We start from the raw sequence: 19,851 nt of genomic DNA on the forward strand, positions 1-19,851 counted from the left end.
GAAAGTGAACATGTAACTGTCTCTGCCAAGTTGTCATTCCACCAATTGCACTGGTGGTAAAAGAGATAAAAGTTTTGAAGCTTAGTGCATTTTGTGTTTGCTCTTGAAGCTAGGAGCTGATTTCTGGTATTTTTTCCATGACTATGTGGGCCAATTCTTGAGTCAGTGTTGCATGTGTTTGCCTGTTGGGTCATCCTTGCTGTGATGTAGGTGTAATGTCTGACAGGTTATTTTGTAAGCCCACCTCAGAGTTGTGCATACAAGGCCGGGCGTAAAGAAGCAACAGGAAGACGATATGTTTGCTTTTTTATCGTTCCAGAGCAACAGGACAGATGGGGATCATGAATTCAACACTTATTTTGTCTTTAAGCTCTGCTTATCTCCAAAGGGTATGTTTATGGTATCTGCTGTGGTGCTTATGATGTAGAGAGAGACACCAGGTAGTTTTACTGCAGGGTAGCATTTAGACAGCAGAGAATACACCATATCATCTCGCTAATCACCTGTAATGAGCAGATGCAAGGCAGATGTGCATTGCTGCTGGCACAGGTGCTGCACAGTAAAGGTGTTTAGGATTGTCTTGGAATCCCTGATAGCCTGTGTGCTATCTACCATCCGTCTGCTTGCCAGTCTGTCCTTTTAGAGACAGGATGGGAAGTGTGTTACTTTGCAAAGCTGCAAGGGGCAGAACGACAAGTAAAACAGTAGGGGGAAGAGGCGACCACAGTGCAGTCAGAAAAGTTTAATTACTGAGGCATAAGTATTCATGAGATTGTCCTCAGTGCTTTTTTTTTTTTCTTTCCCCACCACCAGCGCTTCTCTGTTCTGAGCAGGGCTCTCAGCTCTGGCTTGAGGCCATTGTGAAACCAAGTGGAGGGGTTTTTCAGCCCAACAGCTGATTTACGTTGCTGGATTTGGAAGCGGCACAGGTGGAACCCCCCCTCCCCATAAGCTGCTGCTGCCTGGCTGGGAGTGAGGCCGCAGGGGATCCACAGAAAGGAGGCATATGGTTGCCTATGATTAAAAGTGGAAAGTTTCATGCGAGTGAGTGTTTTGAGTGTATAACTATGTTACTGTGTGTGTGCTCATGCATGTCGGTACCTGCAGCTGTGGGGGGGACTCAAAGCATCATTAAATATAATAAAAAATCATAGAAAACATGTTGCTCACAGTCTGGGATGAAAGTAGAAAACATCATTTTGACTCAAACTATTTTCAACACCAGATGTGTTTATGTCTTATGACTGTCTTATTTCTTTTGACCTCTTCTTGGCACGTGAGCTACACAGAGCTTTTGGAGCCAATTGCTGTTGAAATCAATTCACGTTACTTCTTTCTAGAGGGCTCCCTGGCTGGCCATATTGTGTACATTGTGCCACAGCCAGCCACCGGTTAATCTGCATGGCAGTTAGTTGATATCGTGGGGGCAGTGAGGCAGATGAGCATAATTATGCATTACAAGTGGCAATACTGTGATGGTAGACAGAAAAGCAGTTTAATCAAACCAATGGGCAATAATGCAGAAAGCCAGTCGACAGCCGGGCGACACTCAAAGTTCCTCAGTGAGACATTTTATGTAGCTGTACGCCGTATTTTCACTGAAATGGGAACAACACACAGTACATTAATTTACTTTTCAAAAATGCACCGCAAATAAAAGAAGAGAGGCAATTTTCTTTGTATTTTATGTCGTACTTCATTACAGAAGCTTATTCGGCTGATGAGTTTACAGTTTTTATGGGACGCATTTGACGAGATGAATTTCCTCCTGTTAGCTCTGTCATGTTATTCAAATCTGCCACAATTTCACACGACTTTGCTTTGGATACGTGGTAAAATGTTAAATATTTCAAAATCGCAAGCTCGAGAGCATCTCCTCTACAGTCAGCTGTTCACATCAAATAAACGACATCATCACCGGCTGTATAAGACTAAGAGCAATACCGTTATATTTTTATTGGAAAGACAATGATAGAGGCTATAACTCAAAAAGCGTAATAAACATAATGTGCTTTGATTTTTCTATATTCTCTCTAATGTGGAACAGGCTCGTGGTCTTGTTTAGATGGGGCTCAGGGTTTTATATGATCCCGTCCACTGAGTTTGACGTATCAATCTGAGCATTTAATGTGTTTTTTGGCTGCATGACTGGGTTTTACATACACATTCAATATACTAATACACTCCCCCACCTATGCTTGCACATACAGTATCTGCTTAGACCCACACAGTGGCCTGTCCAAACCACTAAAAGATATGTCCTTAACAACAAACCAAACTTTAACAACGTGTCATGCCAATGGAGTCTAGCTCAGAAGTGTAAGGGTACTGTGGCCCCGTTGTGAACCAGCAGAGTGCAGCTCTCTACCCTGCCAGGCTTGTGTCTCCTCCCAGGCTTTGAGTTACTGCTGCGGTCTGAGACTCATTCATCAGCGCTTCATTAAAACCCGAATCGCTTTTTTCTCTATGCAGCCCTCTTTTCCGTCAGCCCTACGAGTCCACATCCTGCCGGCTCAATTTTTCGAAGTGGTTCAGGCTTTGCAGCACCTCTGCCTGCCTCCTGGTTGAGAATATGGTTCCTCTAAAGAGCACATTATCCACCTGAGAGCCTCATTGGCAGGAAATGCTTTTTCACTTGGTTAGCAGCGGAGCAAGAAAGACTCACCTGGGTAGAGGGGGCGGGGGAGAACGAGAGAGAGATGCAAGGCTTTTGAAAAGGTACTCTCCAATGGCCTTTTCCTGTTCCGCTTTTGTTTGGCGCTATCTTGCCTTTTCGATGTTATTCAAGCCACACAATGAGGTACAAAGCTGCCGGCGGCTGTTCATGCTCCATCCCTCCACCCCTTCATCCTCCCTCTCTCCCCTCTGCTGTATTATAAGTCATTTAAACCCATGTTTTGGCAGGTGGAACTGTTACGTTCACAGACCCCTGACCATTCTTCGTATTCAGGAAATTAGTTGCCCATTGTGCCTGTTGCTGCAGCAGCTCAGATGAACTTGGTGCCATGTAAAGGGGAATGTCTTGTCAGAGTTGCAGCAAAGGAGTGTAGCAGATCTGTCATGGTGTCTCTTTATCACACATGTTCCCTCGCACCATCTTTCTCTCCCTCTTTATAAAGCCTGCTCTTGTCTGTTAGGTTGAAATATGGTTTATTCAAGTCAGAGCTATTTAAATGCTAAATAATGGTCTTGATTTAAGTGCGTGCTGTAAGTGAGAATGTGCACCAGTCAGTGAGTGCTGTAAGTGTATTCTATTGATAACTGTGGAAGGAGTTTAGTATTGATCTTGCAGCTTTAACAAATACTTCACAGCTAACTGACTCTTTATGCTTTTATTCTACTGCTGCGCATATGGTGCAATCCATCACCTAAACCGCACATCCTAACTAAAGCGCCACATACAATTCTACTGAAATGCATGTGCGTGTAACAAGCATGATGCACAAAGAATAGAAACTGGTTAACAAAAGCCAAATTCTGTCTTTAAAAATTAACCCCTTCCCATGTTTTCACTGTGCAGCCTGAGAGCCAGCGGCTATATTTCTCCAAAACATGCTCATTACATTTACGATGACATGTGACCTTTTCCTCTAGTAAATGTAAAACACAGACCACAGGGGGGACAGGGAAAACAGGATCGCACATTGTGCACCAGTGAGAAACTGAGAGAAAAGAGAAGAAAGCGCCAGTATTGTTTTTCTTTCTCTTGCATTGGGATTTAGCACCAGCCAAAATATGCACCTGCTCGAGCAGAGTGAAAACACACACATGGCCACACACTCCTGCACCCTTTCCCCACATCCTGAGGGGAGAGGTCAGGTTAAGTGCTGTGTGTTCGGCAGTAGGCCTGTTTTTCTCTTGGCTGGCACCCTGCCCATGCACGTGAACGGTTCCTCCCTTCAAAAGCCACTAACGCAGGCCGCAGCGCTGACAGTGCTCTGACAATGACTTACGATCTGCCAACCATGGACACTGTCTGTCTGCCGCGGTCGCACTGAAAAACAGATCTGTGGCGAGAGCACAGGTTAATCTAGCAGTGAGGCTCCACTGGCGACTGCCTCCTCAGCCATGTGTGACTGAGAATAGGCTGGGAAGAATTAACGCTGCTGCCTCAGGGAGTGTTGACAGAAATCTGTGTGTGTGTGTGTGTGTGTCAGCGTCTGTCTGTGCTTCTGTGTGTGCTCGTCTGTCGATGATGGGATGCAAGGAAGGGGCAGATGATGAGGTTTGAGGAGGATGTTTTGTGCTCACAATCCATTATCTTCAGGGGGGAATTAGACTGGATAAAGGTTGTTTCATGCCTTTTCAAAAAACCTAAGACAAATAACGGCAGACCGTGAAAACATGTAGGGGAGAGTGTGCATGCCGTATTCCTTTTGTCCGCTGTATCAATTGCTCTGTCAGCCTGTCTCACCCTATTGGTTTATTTAACCTACCTCCATTTGTTTTCTTTTATATCCCTGATGTCTGCGGCACAATGAAAAGCAAAAATGCAACAGAAAGGTCAGTGCAGCCTGCCAGTTACTTAAGAAGACAGACCATATTCACGTTAGTTTGTGTGTTTGTGTTTATAGATGTGCATGTCTGCATTTGACTGAAGGTCAACTCGGTTCCTCCTGAGGAGAGAGCGTTTAAACGGGTCTCCCACCGCTGAGCCAGCTGTCTGTTTCTAGTCCAAACAGCTCTGTTGGCTAAGCCCCTGTTGCCACATCATGGCCCCCTGCCTTTTAGCAACAAGTTCACAGTTAAAGCTGCACCATTGTTAAGAGTGTGCTCACTGTCATCAGTTATTACTTCTCCTCTAACTGGAGCCGTTATTTTTTTTACCCTAAATGGTCTTGGCAGCGAAAGTTGACATTCTCTTCCGCTTCCAGGATTGCAGGTGTCAAATGGACTGTGTTATTGTGAAGTGAAAGCAACAGATTATAAATCAAATTCCTCAAGTCGGATTTTCCAGATTAGCATATTTGTAATAGCAATAAGCCATGCATCAGCAGTCGGGTATATTTTTGAGGATTTGTGGCTTATAAATCACACAGAGAGAAATGCCCAATTTCGTGGATTTCTCCGTATTATCTTTGTGCAGATAAAGTGGAAATTGAGGGATAAAAAAGAGAAGAAAAAAAGGAAGCATCAAGGCATGCTGGCACCGGCTCATCACAGTCAATTAACTACGTGACGCATCTCCTGGAGATATTTCACTTCGGATAATGCCTCCTCTGTCATCAACCTGTGTGTGTGTGCAGAGAAGCGCGGCTCTCTGCGTGTTATTCTTCTGCGCGGGTATGACTGTCTGTGTGTGTGTGGGTTGCTTGAGCACACACCTGCCAAAATACCTTCATAGAGGCCTCCTTTTGAGAAGAAGCAGACTGGAGTGCTTGTTTTCCCACTCGCAGTGGGTGTGCATTTCTTTATCTCCTTCGCCTGCCGTGTTGACTGATGGGTAATATGCTAAATGGGGGCTGTGTTTACCTCACCTGTGCCACTGGCGGGCCTCTGTGTGTGCTGGGCTGTGACAGGGAGCACTAATAATGCTTTAACTGCTCTGTCAAACTTCAATCATATTGACACAAGCGCTGGTGTAGCACACTGTCCTGTTGGCAGAGGTGCCGTCACTGGACAGATGTAAGTGAATTGTGTCCCGGTGGGTACACGGCAAATGTTGACTACGCGCTGGGGGTCAGTTAAATGGACTGTGCACATGTACATTTGTGTGAGTGTATCTGTAATCGTGTGTCTTTATATGCAAATGTTTAATCTGTGTTTGCATATGTCTATATGTGTGTGTGTGTGTGTGTAAAAGTGTGTGCTAGTATTTTCCCCCATTTATAAGTTAGTATCTATTGCAGGGTTAGTGGAGCAGCGAGGCCTTGCAGTGAGTCTCTACAGGAGTGTGTGATTTACGAGACCATGTGAGCACTTCTCCCATCCTCCTGCATAATGTCCCCATTAGAGACAGCAGACACTGTGGCTCTGTTCATCATTTAGCCCCAGCCACCAGCACACCTGGGGAGAGAGTGAGATAGAGAGAGGGAGGGGGTGCACGGAAGCAAGGGACAGCAAGAAGGAAAGGAGGAATGAAGAAAGAGGAGATAGCACAGTGCATTATCCTGCCATCAATTATCACCCTACGGCTTTACAGAGGCCATGACCACCTGCTTCTGCGTGGAGCAGAAAGAAAGCAAGGAGGAGATTAAAAAACAGGATGTGGATACAAAAGAGCAAAGAATAAATATAAAGTGTTATGACTTCAAGCTACTCAACAAGCAGCCACAGCAGTAGCTGGCCGTTATCAGACATGAACTCCGGAAAATGCCTGGACAATGGGGTCTGGACTTAATCCGGAGTTTGCCTCTCACATATTAAGAAGGCAGTTGGAGATTCTATGATCACAACTGAAAAATATATCAGAAAACCGTTGAGGTGAGGGGTGGCACAGCACAGAGGACGCAGGACATAATGTACTAATCCCGTTTTTTCAGTTTTGCATCCTTTGCATGTTACAAACACCACCAATGCACCCGCTTGGGCTCATTTGTACATCGAGAGTTTTTAGTATGGGGCTGGCAGGAGAAACTCTGGAGATTTGCTGGAGATTATCCGGACTTCGGTGCATTTCTAAAAACAGCTACAGCGAGTTGCCTGCCTTGCTCCTCTTGCTCTAGTTGCCGTGTTTTTTTTTTGCCTCTGTTCTGAACCTGTGTTTGTTTTGGTCTGTCAGCTTCATTATGTGGAGCGAGCTGTCGGGGGACACACAGGCTAACAGCACCCCTGGAGAGGGAGGAGAGGAGGGGGAAGAGGAGTAGTACAGTGTGTGAAAACTCCCTGGGAGTCATTCCAACACCCAGCTACATTAATAACTGCACAACCGTGGATAACCAACACATCATGAAGTGGTAGTCAAATTTGCTCAGCTTGCACTTAAGCCTGAGTAAAAGCATTTTATAAAATCTACTGTGTACACTGGCAAACATTTGGAAAATTGCCTTTCATAATAGCGTGTGAAATTTTCACCACCGTCATACAGTGCTTTGTGTTGTATCTTATCTCTACACTGCTCTGAGCTTGTGACCAATGGTTCGTTTTGTTTTTCCATCAGCTCTGTAGATGTGTCTGGTGAGTTTCCCTCCAAACAACATCTATTGCAGTCTGATATTGTTCTGATGCATTAGAACTGTTACTCTGAGCTAGTAAAAAATAAAGATTATTTTCATTATTTATTTATTTATGCATCTGTGATGTTGTGTTTGAATTTAAAATTGAATTCAGTGCGCGTGTCTTTTTTAGAAACTAGATTAATGTTGTTCTTTTACGTCACTCAATATGAAGAAAATTTACATTAGCATAGCCCTGTTATAGGCTTGAGTTATTGTCATCGTCATCATAATGATGGTTGAATTTATGTAATGCGTGTGTGTGTGTGTGCGTAAGAGATGAGAAATCAAGGAATGTATGTCCCCTTTTCTGTGTTTGTCTCTGATTGAAGTGGAACGCTTTGCTCAGATCTCGCACCACAGAATCGTTGAGTCCCACGGGCTGAGTGTTAATATTCTCGGGAATTACACAGAGCCTTTTCTGCTCTACTTAACATTTGTAATGAAACCTCCCAGGGCTCTTTCTCTATTGGCCTGTCTCTGACGTACAGCTCCTCCAACACAATGCAGGTCGATGGCAGAGATGACTGGAACACCTGCAGTCATCATTGCCTCTCTGGATCAATACATTGCTGCTTGTGCATTCAGATACTTTTTTTCTCCAGTTCCTAATTCAAACGAGGACTCAAAGTGAGGCTAGAGGGAGAAAAAACCACAGGATGGATGGATGCTTGCACCAGCTTGACACTGTACCTGTCTTTTTTATCATATAACTATAATTCTCTCAAAGATTTCGGTGCACAGAAGTACTGCAAATCCAGCCCATGCCCTCTGAGCAGCGTCCAACAAATGCTAAGTATTATACTCACTTTCTCCAACACACACACACACAACTCACCCAAAGGTGCACTTACTCCCTCCAACACAAACACTGCTGCCATTTCATCTAAAATATAGTAGGTCCTGAAGGGTTGCTGTGCTCTCCAAACACCTGCAAACCACTCGTGTTGCATCAGAGTTATTTACACGACCAGCAGATGCACGTCTGCACTCTCACACTGGACAGACACCTGCATTCTTAACCGGTGGCACACAAATAATTGAACAGCACGGAGCAGCTTTTACACCTAAGCTGCTTGTGTGTCCTGTACTTAAATGCATGGGCAATGTGAATGTGTGCGTATTTTTGAGTGTGCAAAGTGAGCAGCGAGCGAGTATTTGCTGCCGCTGCATCTTACGTGCGAAGTAAAAAGAGCAGCTTGAAGTGGGTGGGTGGCACTACATACTTAACAAGGCGTCTCGGGCTCTTTAGCTCTACTGTTGTAGTGCAGCAAGCGGCGTGTCGCACTTTGACTCCTGGAGCGCTGCTCGCATCACACCATCAAACAGCCTCATTTGGCGGGGCTGCAGAGAAAAAGCGTTGCCTGGGAACTCTTTTCATTTCACTGGCAGGCAGATCTTCAACAGAGAGGGTAACCAAAGGCTGTCTCAGTGAATGTAGAGGCTCGTACTCTGATCCGCCCATGTTGTGTCTTCTAGCCATCGAAAGATCCAAAATGACAGGATCAATTTAAAGAAAGATAAATGTTTGTGGTGTCGGTGGACGTTGCCGTTAAAAGATGTCACGCAGCTACTGTTTAGAGAGGAGTGAGAGCCAGGGGAGTGGCTGATGTTTGCGCTCACCACCAGTGTCACTGGACAGCTGTGACATTTGGGGCTGCATTCTGTTCTGGGCCAGAGCTCAAGCAGCCGCGCATCCCTTAAGCCAAATCAGATGAGGTCAGATATAATGCGTGTATGTATTTAAGCGTGTATCTGTGTGGGCGAGTGGCACGAGATCAACATTACCCGCAGCCTCCCTGTGGCAAAACAGACATTGTAATGTCTGTGAAATGACATTTGTCGTCCCAGAGGAGTTCTGTGTCTCACTGAGCTGCAGCGTCACATTCAGAGAGGCTCGGAGAGAGAGAAGAGTGGAGGAGAGAGTGAGAGAGGGGTGCAGGAAGCAAACAAATAACTAATTGAGAAATGGGAAACAAAAGAAAAGAGTGGGCAGGTTGATGGTGGAAATAAAAACTACAGCATCAAATGGAGGAACATCAAATTTCTCCTGGGAGCTAAACAAATTGGCCTTTTCCTCTTTTTATGTTTTCCCTTCCTCTAACTGTAAAAAAGTACTGAAAAGAGTAAACTGTTTCCCACTTCATGATGAGGGTCCTCCAGCCAAAGATGCTCACAAAGGTCTATTTCACTCTTACTCCCGGGAGGTAAAAATTATCTCTCTGTTCCTCTCTCTCTCTCTCCTTCTTCCTTGTTACAGATTCTCATTGGGGAGACTCACCGGCCTCTGTCAGCGTAGTGTTGAGGTCAGAATCCTCTGCTGAAAGTTTTTCTTTTAGCCCTCGGACTATTTTCTATCTCTTATTCCCCTACTGCTGAATGCACACTTCAGAAAAACCCTTGAGGAAAAACAAAGCCCATCTTCAAAACTATATAGACTTCCCCAGGCATATGAGCATATGCTGCAAGAGGTTGGATTTAGTGTTTGCCTTTAATGGAAAGCATTGTGTTTGCTTGGAGCCAGTGGAGAGGCCAATGGATTCTGTCTTCACATAGATAGGAAGGTAGAAAGGGCAAAATAAGAGGCAATCTCCACCTGAGCATGTCTACAATTGCCATTGCCAATGGTTTAGCCATACTCTTGGGAACGTGTTTGCCGCATTTGTATGTGTGATAGCAAAGCTGAGTGTGTTTGCATCTTTTGGAGCTGCACTAACGAGATCCCCGAGGGATACCTCACTCACGGTTAAGGGAGTGAGATCACACCGAGCGTTTCCTCTCATTCACACCGGCTTAGCCAGCACCGTCCCTGTGGTGAGGAGCACACAGCAGGGGAATACCGAACTGAGGCATCAATTACCTGGATCTCACTCGCGTCGGTCAAGGGAGAACACAGCTAAATTGAATAACACTTTCCCACCCACATGTCGGCATATGTGCTTTCGCATGCACATGCAAGCACTTGGCAAACACACACACACATTTACACTCACGCAAAACAATCAGTGATCCATCCCAGTGGCGCCCTCTCCCAATAGGGCAAAGTAACCGCCGCTCACTGCTCAGACTCCCTTGAAGCGCGTCATATGATTGACTCAATCACACCTCCATATGACTGTTAAATCGTCTTACATGCACAGTCAATCCAGACTTAGTGCCTCTCCCAAGCCCCATGGGCGCAGGTGATAATTTGACTTTTATTGAAATTCAGCTCCAATGGGTTCAAGGTGGTTGAAGGTCGTCCTTTAACTGCCGCAGATGAGACAGAGGGAGAACACCTCAAGGCTCTATCTCTCCCTCTGACTCTCTGCCGCACTCTCGTGTCTTTCTTCCTCTCCGCCAATGTGGGGAATTATTCAGCAGGCACGAGTCAATTTTGTGGTGCATCCAAACATGGTTAACAACAGCGTTTAATGAGATTGGATATAGCTGGCTGGTGTTCGCCTCTCCCCCTTGAACACGGTCTTCTTTATTACTTTTCAGTGGTACATTGCCTTATTCTCGGGGAAAAACTACCAGTGACACAGGTGGGGTATTACATTATTCTTTTGGGGATTAGAGTGCAAGCTGTATTCATTTTCTTCATTCTTCTTCTAAGGAGAGGTTTGCCACTTTTGCCACGCAATGTTGTGAGTCAGGAACAAGAAATGTCCACACACCTATTTCAATGACCTCCCAGGTAATGGGGCCTTATTCAGACCAGACCTGTGCCCGAAAGGTAAGGAAGGTAATCAAAATGTGGGAAGCATCAACTTTTGTGTGGATATTTCTCATCCTTGGCTTCCGACGCTTCTGTCCAGCCCGTAGAGCTTATCGAGTTTATATGTGCGTGCTTTTTGATAGGAGGAGCAGCTGGGCTCTGCCGTGTTGAATGAGTGTTGTGAGCATGCATATATTGTATCGTGTCTTCCTTTGCATGTACATATGGCTTTCTTCATGCACTTCCATTTCCCGCTGTGAGGTGAGGTCCACGTCTGTGAGACAGTTGTATGTTTTAGTGTTCATGAATATTGCAATTGCCTCAAAAGAGCAGTGTGTGTCTCTGCACGTTCGGGGGGCAGGACAGAAACGGGGATCAGGTGGTTTCCAAGAAATGATGTAACTCCTGTGTTCTGCTAAGGTTAGATTCATTTCTGGATTAGATAACACAGGGCGCTGCCACATGATGCCCTCTTGATCGCAGTGTCTTCCCGATTACTCCTCCGATATCGAATTTAGTATCTCTCTCCCTTCACATGAACTGCAGCCTATCTTTTTCTCTACTTTCTCCATTTCTTTATCTCTCTATCCCTCGCTCTGCCTTCCACACAGGCCTCACATATTACGGGGATGGTTATCTCAGTTCAAGTGCGAGACAGAAGAGGACAGTGAGTTCTAGCTGTTTCGTTGCCCTCCTAACCCCCAGTTGCTATAAAATGCAATCAGGCGAGTCGCACGGAGATGCCATCAGAGACACTGTGCACATATTTGACATTAACTGTATTGATTCATTCTTTTTTTCCCTCTTAAATTTGTGATTCTTTCCCTCCTCACGCTCCAGCAGGAAGCAAATGCTCCCACACACACCACACATACATGACCTTGCTAATGACAATCCTTAGCCCATTAGCTGTAGTTTATATTTCTAAATGTCACACAATCCCAGTGTGACCCGGACACGGTTCCTCTCCATGAGTCTACTTGTGTCTTTAGTTGGTAGAAGTGATGATAAGGCAAGTCCGGAGTAACTTCCAACTTGCATGTGTAAAGTTTAGAAATGTCAAAGCTATAGTGGATAGACTTTCATTGTGAAGCCACTGGCCTTATGGGAAAAAGGTTAAATTACTCTGGCATTTTCTCCGTGCTTCTCCTCCAACATAAACATAGTTTGGTACTCAACACGTCATTTTCCTATTCTTCATATAAGAAGCAGGAGAGCGTTTCTTGGCACAGTTATCGTGCTGTAAAGTGATATTCCTCTGGCGCTCATGGTTTAAGTCTGCTTCTCCTTACTTTTCCTGAGGGGCATTGATAGAGGGATTCTTAAGTTGTGTCATTAAAGTGATCGTATTTCTGCTTTGAATGTTTTTATTGGAATGAAAGGAGAGGACAGGTAGGAACAGGAGTTGCAAAGAGAATTAGTGACAGTGGGTGGGTGTGTCCGAATGGTCGTACCACAGCCATTGGGGAGTAGTCTCCCTCTCTCTGCCTCTTTCTCTAAATTCTGTTTTCTGAGTTGAGGAGTCTGATAAGAGGTGTAATTACCTCATTTTACTGCAGCAAATTGCCAGGTTTCTTAAAAGCAGACAGGCCAGCTGAGGTAATATCAGCAGTAATGAGTATTGTGATGGTTGTGGCAGGCTAGCGCTGCTTCCATCTGGATTATTGCTTGGTCACTGCTGCTACAGCAAACCTTGGTATATCCTGGGCTCATTACTGTGCGGCACAACATGGTCTAGAATTGATTTTCTCTGCCCTACGTGTTCTGCAGTCTGTAATGTATCTATGTAAGCATTTACATTGCATAGTAATGCAACATAGACACAGGAAAATACACATTTTTCTTCATTACGAACCTTTCCCACTAAAAGGAGATTTTTAACAAACAAAACACATCTACAAGATACGTAGATCTGTGTGCTGAAAGTAAAAGTGGGGTAAAATTCTTGAACAGCTGGCGCATATGTGGTCAGGAGCTGCACTTCAGTGACTGTAAATATCATAATTCATGTCTATATATGAGTACACCATGCCGTGCTGTGTATTTTCTAAAGGATGGTGATGAGCTTTATCCTGACCACAGGGGAGAGAGGGACAGCCAAAGAAATTATGGCTTCTGATTGGTCCCTGCTAGAATCCATTAAAAGCAGTAACTGCAGAAAATCCCAAAGTTATGTCATCACTTCCAGAATCGTGTTCCAAAAAATCTACATGGAGGGAGATCGTGTTTCTGCTCTGTATGTGTCAGAAGTATAGATACAAAAAATAAGCATGTGAAATGGCGTATACTTTGTCAGAGTGGTGAACACTGTGTTCCACTAGATTATTTTGTCTATAATTTGTTGTTTATAATTGTATTTGTTTAGACTGAAAGTGGATGGGACTAATTCTTGGTTAGATTCTTCCCATCTGTCTCTGGTAATAGTTAGAATTAGAGGTGCCCCCTGTCATTAATTGGAGGGAAAGAAAAATAATCGGAAGAGATGGAAGTGAGATGATAAAAAAAGAGATGTCGTAAAGTGAGGACAGATGAAAGACAGTGGTAAATGGAGAGCGAGGATACACGCAGAGAAAAGGTGGAGAAAGGATTCGCTGGGAGTCGGGGGAGAAGGGGGATGAGAGTGAGGAGAGACCGATGAGTGGGAGAGGAAGGAAGGTGGAGAAGGAGGTGAAGGTAAAGAGAGAGCGAGGGTGGTAGGGTGGTGGGGTTATGATGAATTAAAGATGACACTCTCCGGCAGCCTGGTTTCTAAAGATCACTCTGTCTGCTAATGTAATGTTAATGAATGCAAATGATGTGCCCAACCTCTCCCCCCTGACCAGGGGAAGGAAGGATAGAGAGAGGAAGAACGAGAGAGAGCAAAAGAAAAAGAGGGAGAAGGATAGATGGAGAGGTGTGAAGTGTGTGTGTGTGTGGGGGGGGGGGGGGTATAAATGTGCTGTTTCTGCGTTACGCTTGTTGCTTTTTGAGCGACTGACCACTAGGATATGATTAGATGTATGAGTGTGTTGTCAGTAGAGTGTGGGTGAGCCTCAGCAGGGCCGGCTATGTTTCCCTGGTTTCCCTCCACAACAACTGGATTGCAAACCTGTAATTTTGGGGAAAGTGAGTGTGGCTGCAAACCAAGTGCGGCAAGGTTGAATCTTAAGTTTGATGCAGATGTGTGAGGCCAAGAGAATGTCACCTTGCAGTGATGATAGGATGATTTCATCAGGTTCTGCAGATACTGCATGTATATTAATTTCCCTCTCTTGTGAGGCATTCTTTTTAACATCTGTAGCTAATCTCACTTTGGCTCCTGCATCTCCATTCCTCTGCACCTCTTCTCATCTCTCTTATAACACTTTTACCTCAGAATTAGCAGGTATACGCAGGGTAAACCCACTTAAAAAAGTGCTATTGACCTTAGTCCCATTGCCAGTGGAGGTTTTTCTGTTTGTATTCGACTGATGCTTTATGAATGATGTCACAGACATGCCAAAAATAGATGCCTCGCTGTGTGCCAAATTAGCTGTCACATTTTTATCACCACTGATCAGAGCCGGAGCCAATAAATACCCACTACTGCCGAGTCACTTGACCTGGGACTTAATGCAGATTGAATCATTCACATTGCAGACAAATATGACACAAAGAAAAAAAATCAATGTTGCACATTGATCCAAAGATGTAAGAAGATAAAAGTATGTAAATGTTCCAGGGTATTTATGCGCATATAGACTGCCAAAATAAAAATAATGCGAAATGAGTGCAATTACCAAGATGCCACATTTCAAACACATTACATGACTGAATGCCGATCAAATCCATTCCCATCGCAGACAAATACAATACAAAGAAAGAAAAAAAAGGATATTGCACATTTTTCTCAAGATAAATAAAAACAGTAAACACGCAAATGGCTATTTCCATTGCAAAGCCATGTGTTCGTGGGTGTTTTGTTGAGAGCAAAATAAGCTTCATCTTTCTCTTTTTGTTCCTGATTCTGAACTGCTAGTCTTTCATGCCGAAAATTGTTATTTTCTCTCAGCCAGATTCAGGGAATTCAAGCCTGGCGATCTGGGACTCTTTGTGTCCCATCACTCCACACGCATGTCTCAGAGGACAGCAGATTATTTTCTGTTCAATTTTCAAATCAGCTACATTGTCATTCCTGTCTTCGGGGGAACATAGCAGCGACATATTTCTTTTGATGTTTTTCCTTTGAGTCTTCTGTATCTTCTATTTAAAGCAAGAAACGCTTCAGTATGAGTGACACAGCTTTAATGTGGCACATATTAGATAAATCTCACATCTGTGTTCACGAGGATTGTCTTCTGTGTTGAACACGGTGACTCAATCAAAGATCTTGCCTCACTACGTTTCTTCTTAACCATGAAGCAGTCGTGTGCCATAAACACACGTCACAGTTTTCAGATCAACTCAGTGCTCTCGACCATGCTGGACTTGTGTCGCTCCAACCTTCCAGTCCAATAAACAAGCTTTTTGTTTGTGATTTCCCAGGGTGCGGTGAGTGAACTGCCTCTACCTGATTGAGAAACTTCTGCACAATTTATTCAGAAAATAATCTGTCAAAAATTTTCCTTTTTTATTAATAAATCCCCCAAGTGGACAGCTGATTAGTTTGGGAAGCACAGCAGCTTTCACTCTTGTTTGTTTGTTACTTTGTTTTCAGCCCTGTTTTAAGATGCCAGGCTCAGCGGGCTACCATGGGGCTTCATCACTGTTAAGTGCTCATTTCAATCCCGCTGATTTCTCCTCTTGGTTTTTTCGTCTCCTTCTCTCTCTCTCTCTCTCTTCCTCTCCATCTTTTCCTTCAATCTCTCTCTCTCTTCGACCTCCCATCTTGATTTCATTCCTGAGAAAAGATAAACCCCTCTTAAATAATGGCGTTTCAATGCCCTCAGATCTTGTTTCCTTGTGTTGCCACAATCACAAAGATGGAGACCCTCTCAGCCCAGCATTCAGCATCTGGACATGATTGTCTCATTGAATTACAAAGTGCACGAGCATCCTTGAACAGGAGGGCATATAGACGAGGGAGGGTTAAATTGGAAAGATGTGTTGTGGGATGGGGAGGGAAGAATATGCGGAGAATTGTCAGCCGTATTGACTGAGGAGCCGGGGAGCTTCAGAGAGGTGCTTCAGCACATGTTCTATCGACCAGCAGCCATACAATCATACAGACATGGCCACAAAGGGGGTCAATTTCACAGTCATGTTGCCACTCTGACTTTCAAACTGCAGAATTAAAGTCATACGTAAAGGCTCAAAGAAGGTGGATACAATAGGTAATCCATTTCTTCTCTGAACTCTCTTTTTAAAGAAATTCTTTGGTGCTCGCAATACGTGATCATGCGTGTGCATTTGATGTATCATGCAACTGCTTGCTGACGTGTAATTGTGTGAAGAGGGCCCTGCCTTATCGATCTGTAACGCAGGGCCCCATCAATGTTTAATGCAGTCTCTCTCGCTCCTTCATTTCTCTCCCTCCCCCGCTCTCTATCTGTGGAAACAGCCTAGCATTTGGTATTGATCTATCATTTGCTGCTAATGAGAAGGCTCTGTGCTTTCTGGGATTGGAAGCCGTAGTCCCTCAGCTGGGCCTCTGCTTGGCTCACGACTTCCCGGTTTTGACTAGTACCATGGTTGTGTATCACCTCAAGTGGAGCCATTAACAATGACCTAACCCTCATCCTCTGTATGATTTACATTAACAAATATTGTGTGATGTAGTCATGATACATCCTCCGGCCTTTTGCGGCTCTTTGAATCCATTTAAGGCGGGCTAGCCCGACAGCTACAAGCTATTGTTTTCCAAAAGATGTATGAGCCATGGTTACATAGTCAACATTAAGCTCTCTGTGTTAATAACTTTCCCACAGACTGAACTGTTTGTGAACCTGACAGTGTGTTTAATTTACTGGAGCTTGCAGGTGGAGCTGACATAGCGGAATATGAATGCAGAAGAAAACACTCAGCCCCCCCCCCCCAATCACAAGGGACTACAGCTAGCTGCTGTCTTACCTTTGTCTTCCAAATGACTTGGTAAAAAAACAGAGAGAGGCTAACAGGGTATGTGTCCACATATAACAGCTATAAAATCAGGGGGCTGGGGAGAAGGAGGACTAATTGTTTTTATGTGGGTTTTATGATCTGAGCTGAGGAGTGAACCTCCATTAAACTACTGGAACCCACAGACTAATCAGAGGAAATAAGTGTCTTAGCACCGACAAATTAAAACTTACGTTTCAAGCATCTTTTTTGGTCCAAGGAAATTATTGTTTATATGAATCCGTCAATCCGAGAGAAATATCTGATATCAGAATTCATACACATTAAGTTAGCATTAATTAAATGTATTCTTATATAAAATGGATGAGCAGCCATTTGAAAAGAAAAGGAAGATGAAAAATCCCTTGAAAACAAATTGTTTTGTAAGCTTAGGTCACAGGATGACTCCCAGCAGAAATACAAAATATGGCTCTTGTAATTTTGAAAGAGTTGGCTTTTCTAATTAATGTGGGTAGCTTCTATTGAAATGAAACTCTTCAAATCCGTTTATGGAAATGGATGAATAGTTCCAGTACCATTTAAAACACACACACACACACACACACACACACACACACACACACACACAAGGGACAATTTCCAAGAGCCCGTGATGGTGGACAGGTGTTTGAGCCGTGGCATTAAGGCTGTGTGAGCCCCGCCCTATTTCCTAAAAACCACTTACCACTCTCCATTTACTCATCTGCTACTCTAGTATTTTGCTAATGGTAGCCATTAGGTCACATGACACAGCTCACCAAACCCTCCCATGGGCCTTTGACCTTTTTTTTACCTCCTACTTTCACCGTCTTGCGCCTCCTCCCCCCGTCTCCTCTCCTTTTTTAGAAGGAAATGGAAAATGGCCCACCAAGTGCCTGTGTGATTTGACTAAAGCTTTTGTGATTTCCCCTGAGAAAGGGTTGGCAGTCCCCACGACGCTGGCTGGCGCTAAGGGCTGTTTCATGCTCCTATCTCCCCAGCTGACAGCAAGTCGCACAGGCAGGGAGGCAGGCGGGCTCGAGCTGGCTGGCTGGAAACGAGACAAGGCACGGCTGATCTTAGGGAAATTGAAATACTCTGATGGAAGCCGAGTGTGAACAAGGCTGTCATTGTAGGTGTACACAGAAAGTTGCTCTTTGAGCTGCCTGGTGGTGGTGGAAGAGAATGTGCATGTGTTTGTCTTAACATGTGTGCGTGTATATAATATAATAGCTGTTTTCAGACATGTGCTCTGAAAAATGTCTGGATAAATGGGTGGCCTTTCACATGTGAAGAATGCAGCAGGTGATTGTCTCCAACAGTGTTAACTGCAACAGGAAAACGTCTGAAACACTCAGATGAGGGGTACCGCCCAGGTAGAGCATGCAGGAGGGAAGACATGATGTATAAATCACAGTTTTTACTTTCCAAGGTGACGTCCGCATCTTCCATGGAATGCCACTTAATTTGACCAACACCAGTTGACCTGCAGATGACGGGCTTTCAGTGCTTCATCAGTTTATATGATTTCTAAATCACTGTGGGGTCAGAGAGACTCCAAATAACAGAAAGCTGCATGTGTGTACTAACTGTGTGGAGCAGGTAAAAGACGGATGCTGAGGACTCCTTTTCTTCAATGAAGGCAGTGTTGCGTCTTTGCACTTCATCAGAGTGAGATTTCTCCCACATCAACAACACATGAGGGTGTTGCTTGCCAACAGTTTGCTTTGATAGTGGATACTGTCCAAGCCGTAGACACAGCAGCTGCAGTTCCTCTGATAATTCCCCATGCACCTTTTCTTATCTGCTACACATCATCACCCAGACACACCATCCACTCATCATGTCTCCCAGCTTTTTATCTAGTCTGGCCACATTAAACACAACCGAGCACAGGTTGTGTCAGGGCGGCATCAGAAAACGAAATATGTCCCAGTTCTCTCACGGTAAGATCGAAGGTTTGGGCCAGAGAATAAACTGTCTGTTACAAGTGAAATTATGAATCTATCATTACACTGCTAAGGCCAACATGTCACCCACTTCATCACTCTATAAATCTCCCTGTGAGAGGGAGGGAGAAGCAGGAGAGAGCAGTGGTTGGTGATAACTGCCATACTTCTCTCGTCTTTCCTGGAGCTTTATCAAGTTTCCAGATTTCAAAGTGCCAACCAGGCAGATATTAATCAAAACAGGGATGACAAACTTCTTGGGTGAGCTGCCAGACCTATTTGTCTACAGTGTGTCACTGAGGATTAGTAAGAGGAGAGAGCGAGCAAGATAGAATGGGTAATCTTTATGTTCTTATATTTCACATGGTGCCAGACATGACAGTGAGTTTAATAGAAGTCCGTGTGAGGTAGATGAATTCTAATCTTGTCCACCCAATGGTAGAATTCCCTTTCTTGTCTCATTTTTGTTTATAACCTATGTATCACATAGTTACTTTCAGTCATGCATTGAACTATATGTGAGAATGGAAATATCCAAATCAGAGGCTCTGTCATTCTCCGGAGTTTTTCCTGCCAGCACCCAAGTAAAAACTTTCAGAGAATGTACAAATGAGCCCATGTAAGAATACAGTGGGATATTATGCGGAGGATTCAGCAAGAGAGTGGGCACCTCAATGAGGTTTCTAACATGCAATGGACCCAAAACTAAGAAGAAAAAAAAAAAGTATCTCAGAAATATCTCAGAAAGACGTCTCATGTAAATAGAGGACAGTGACTAAGATGCTAAACATGGAAAGAGAAAGAGACTGTCCTGCCTCCTGCTTTCTCTGCCCAGACACCAACCCTCATCTGATCGAGATCTTCCTGTTGTTGTGAACATGCCTGACCTCTTCAGAACCTCTTCACCATCTGAACGTTTTCAGGAGTTTATGTCTGAAAACAGCTTTTTATAAACAATGAATGCAGACAAGTTTGCCCTTCTTACTTACACTTAGAGACTGTATGTCTTTTTATA

The 19,851-nt window shown here is 44.2% G+C and overlaps 1 protein-coding gene across 4 annotated transcripts in view; it reads left to right on the forward strand.

Annotated features, from left to right (window-relative positions):
• Window positions 1–19,851, forward strand: part of LOC109646353 (ephrin type-B receptor 1-B) — a 149,698-nt gene that overhangs the window by 25,064 nt on the left and 104,783 nt on the right. The gene's annotated exons all lie outside the window — the stretch shown is intronic.

This window comes from Paralichthys olivaceus, chromosome 16 (assembly GCF_024713975.1).
Source record: "Paralichthys olivaceus isolate ysfri-2021 chromosome 16, ASM2471397v2, whole genome shotgun sequence".
NCBI classification, from domain to species: Eukaryota; Metazoa; Chordata; class Actinopteri; order Pleuronectiformes; family Paralichthyidae; genus Paralichthys; species Paralichthys olivaceus.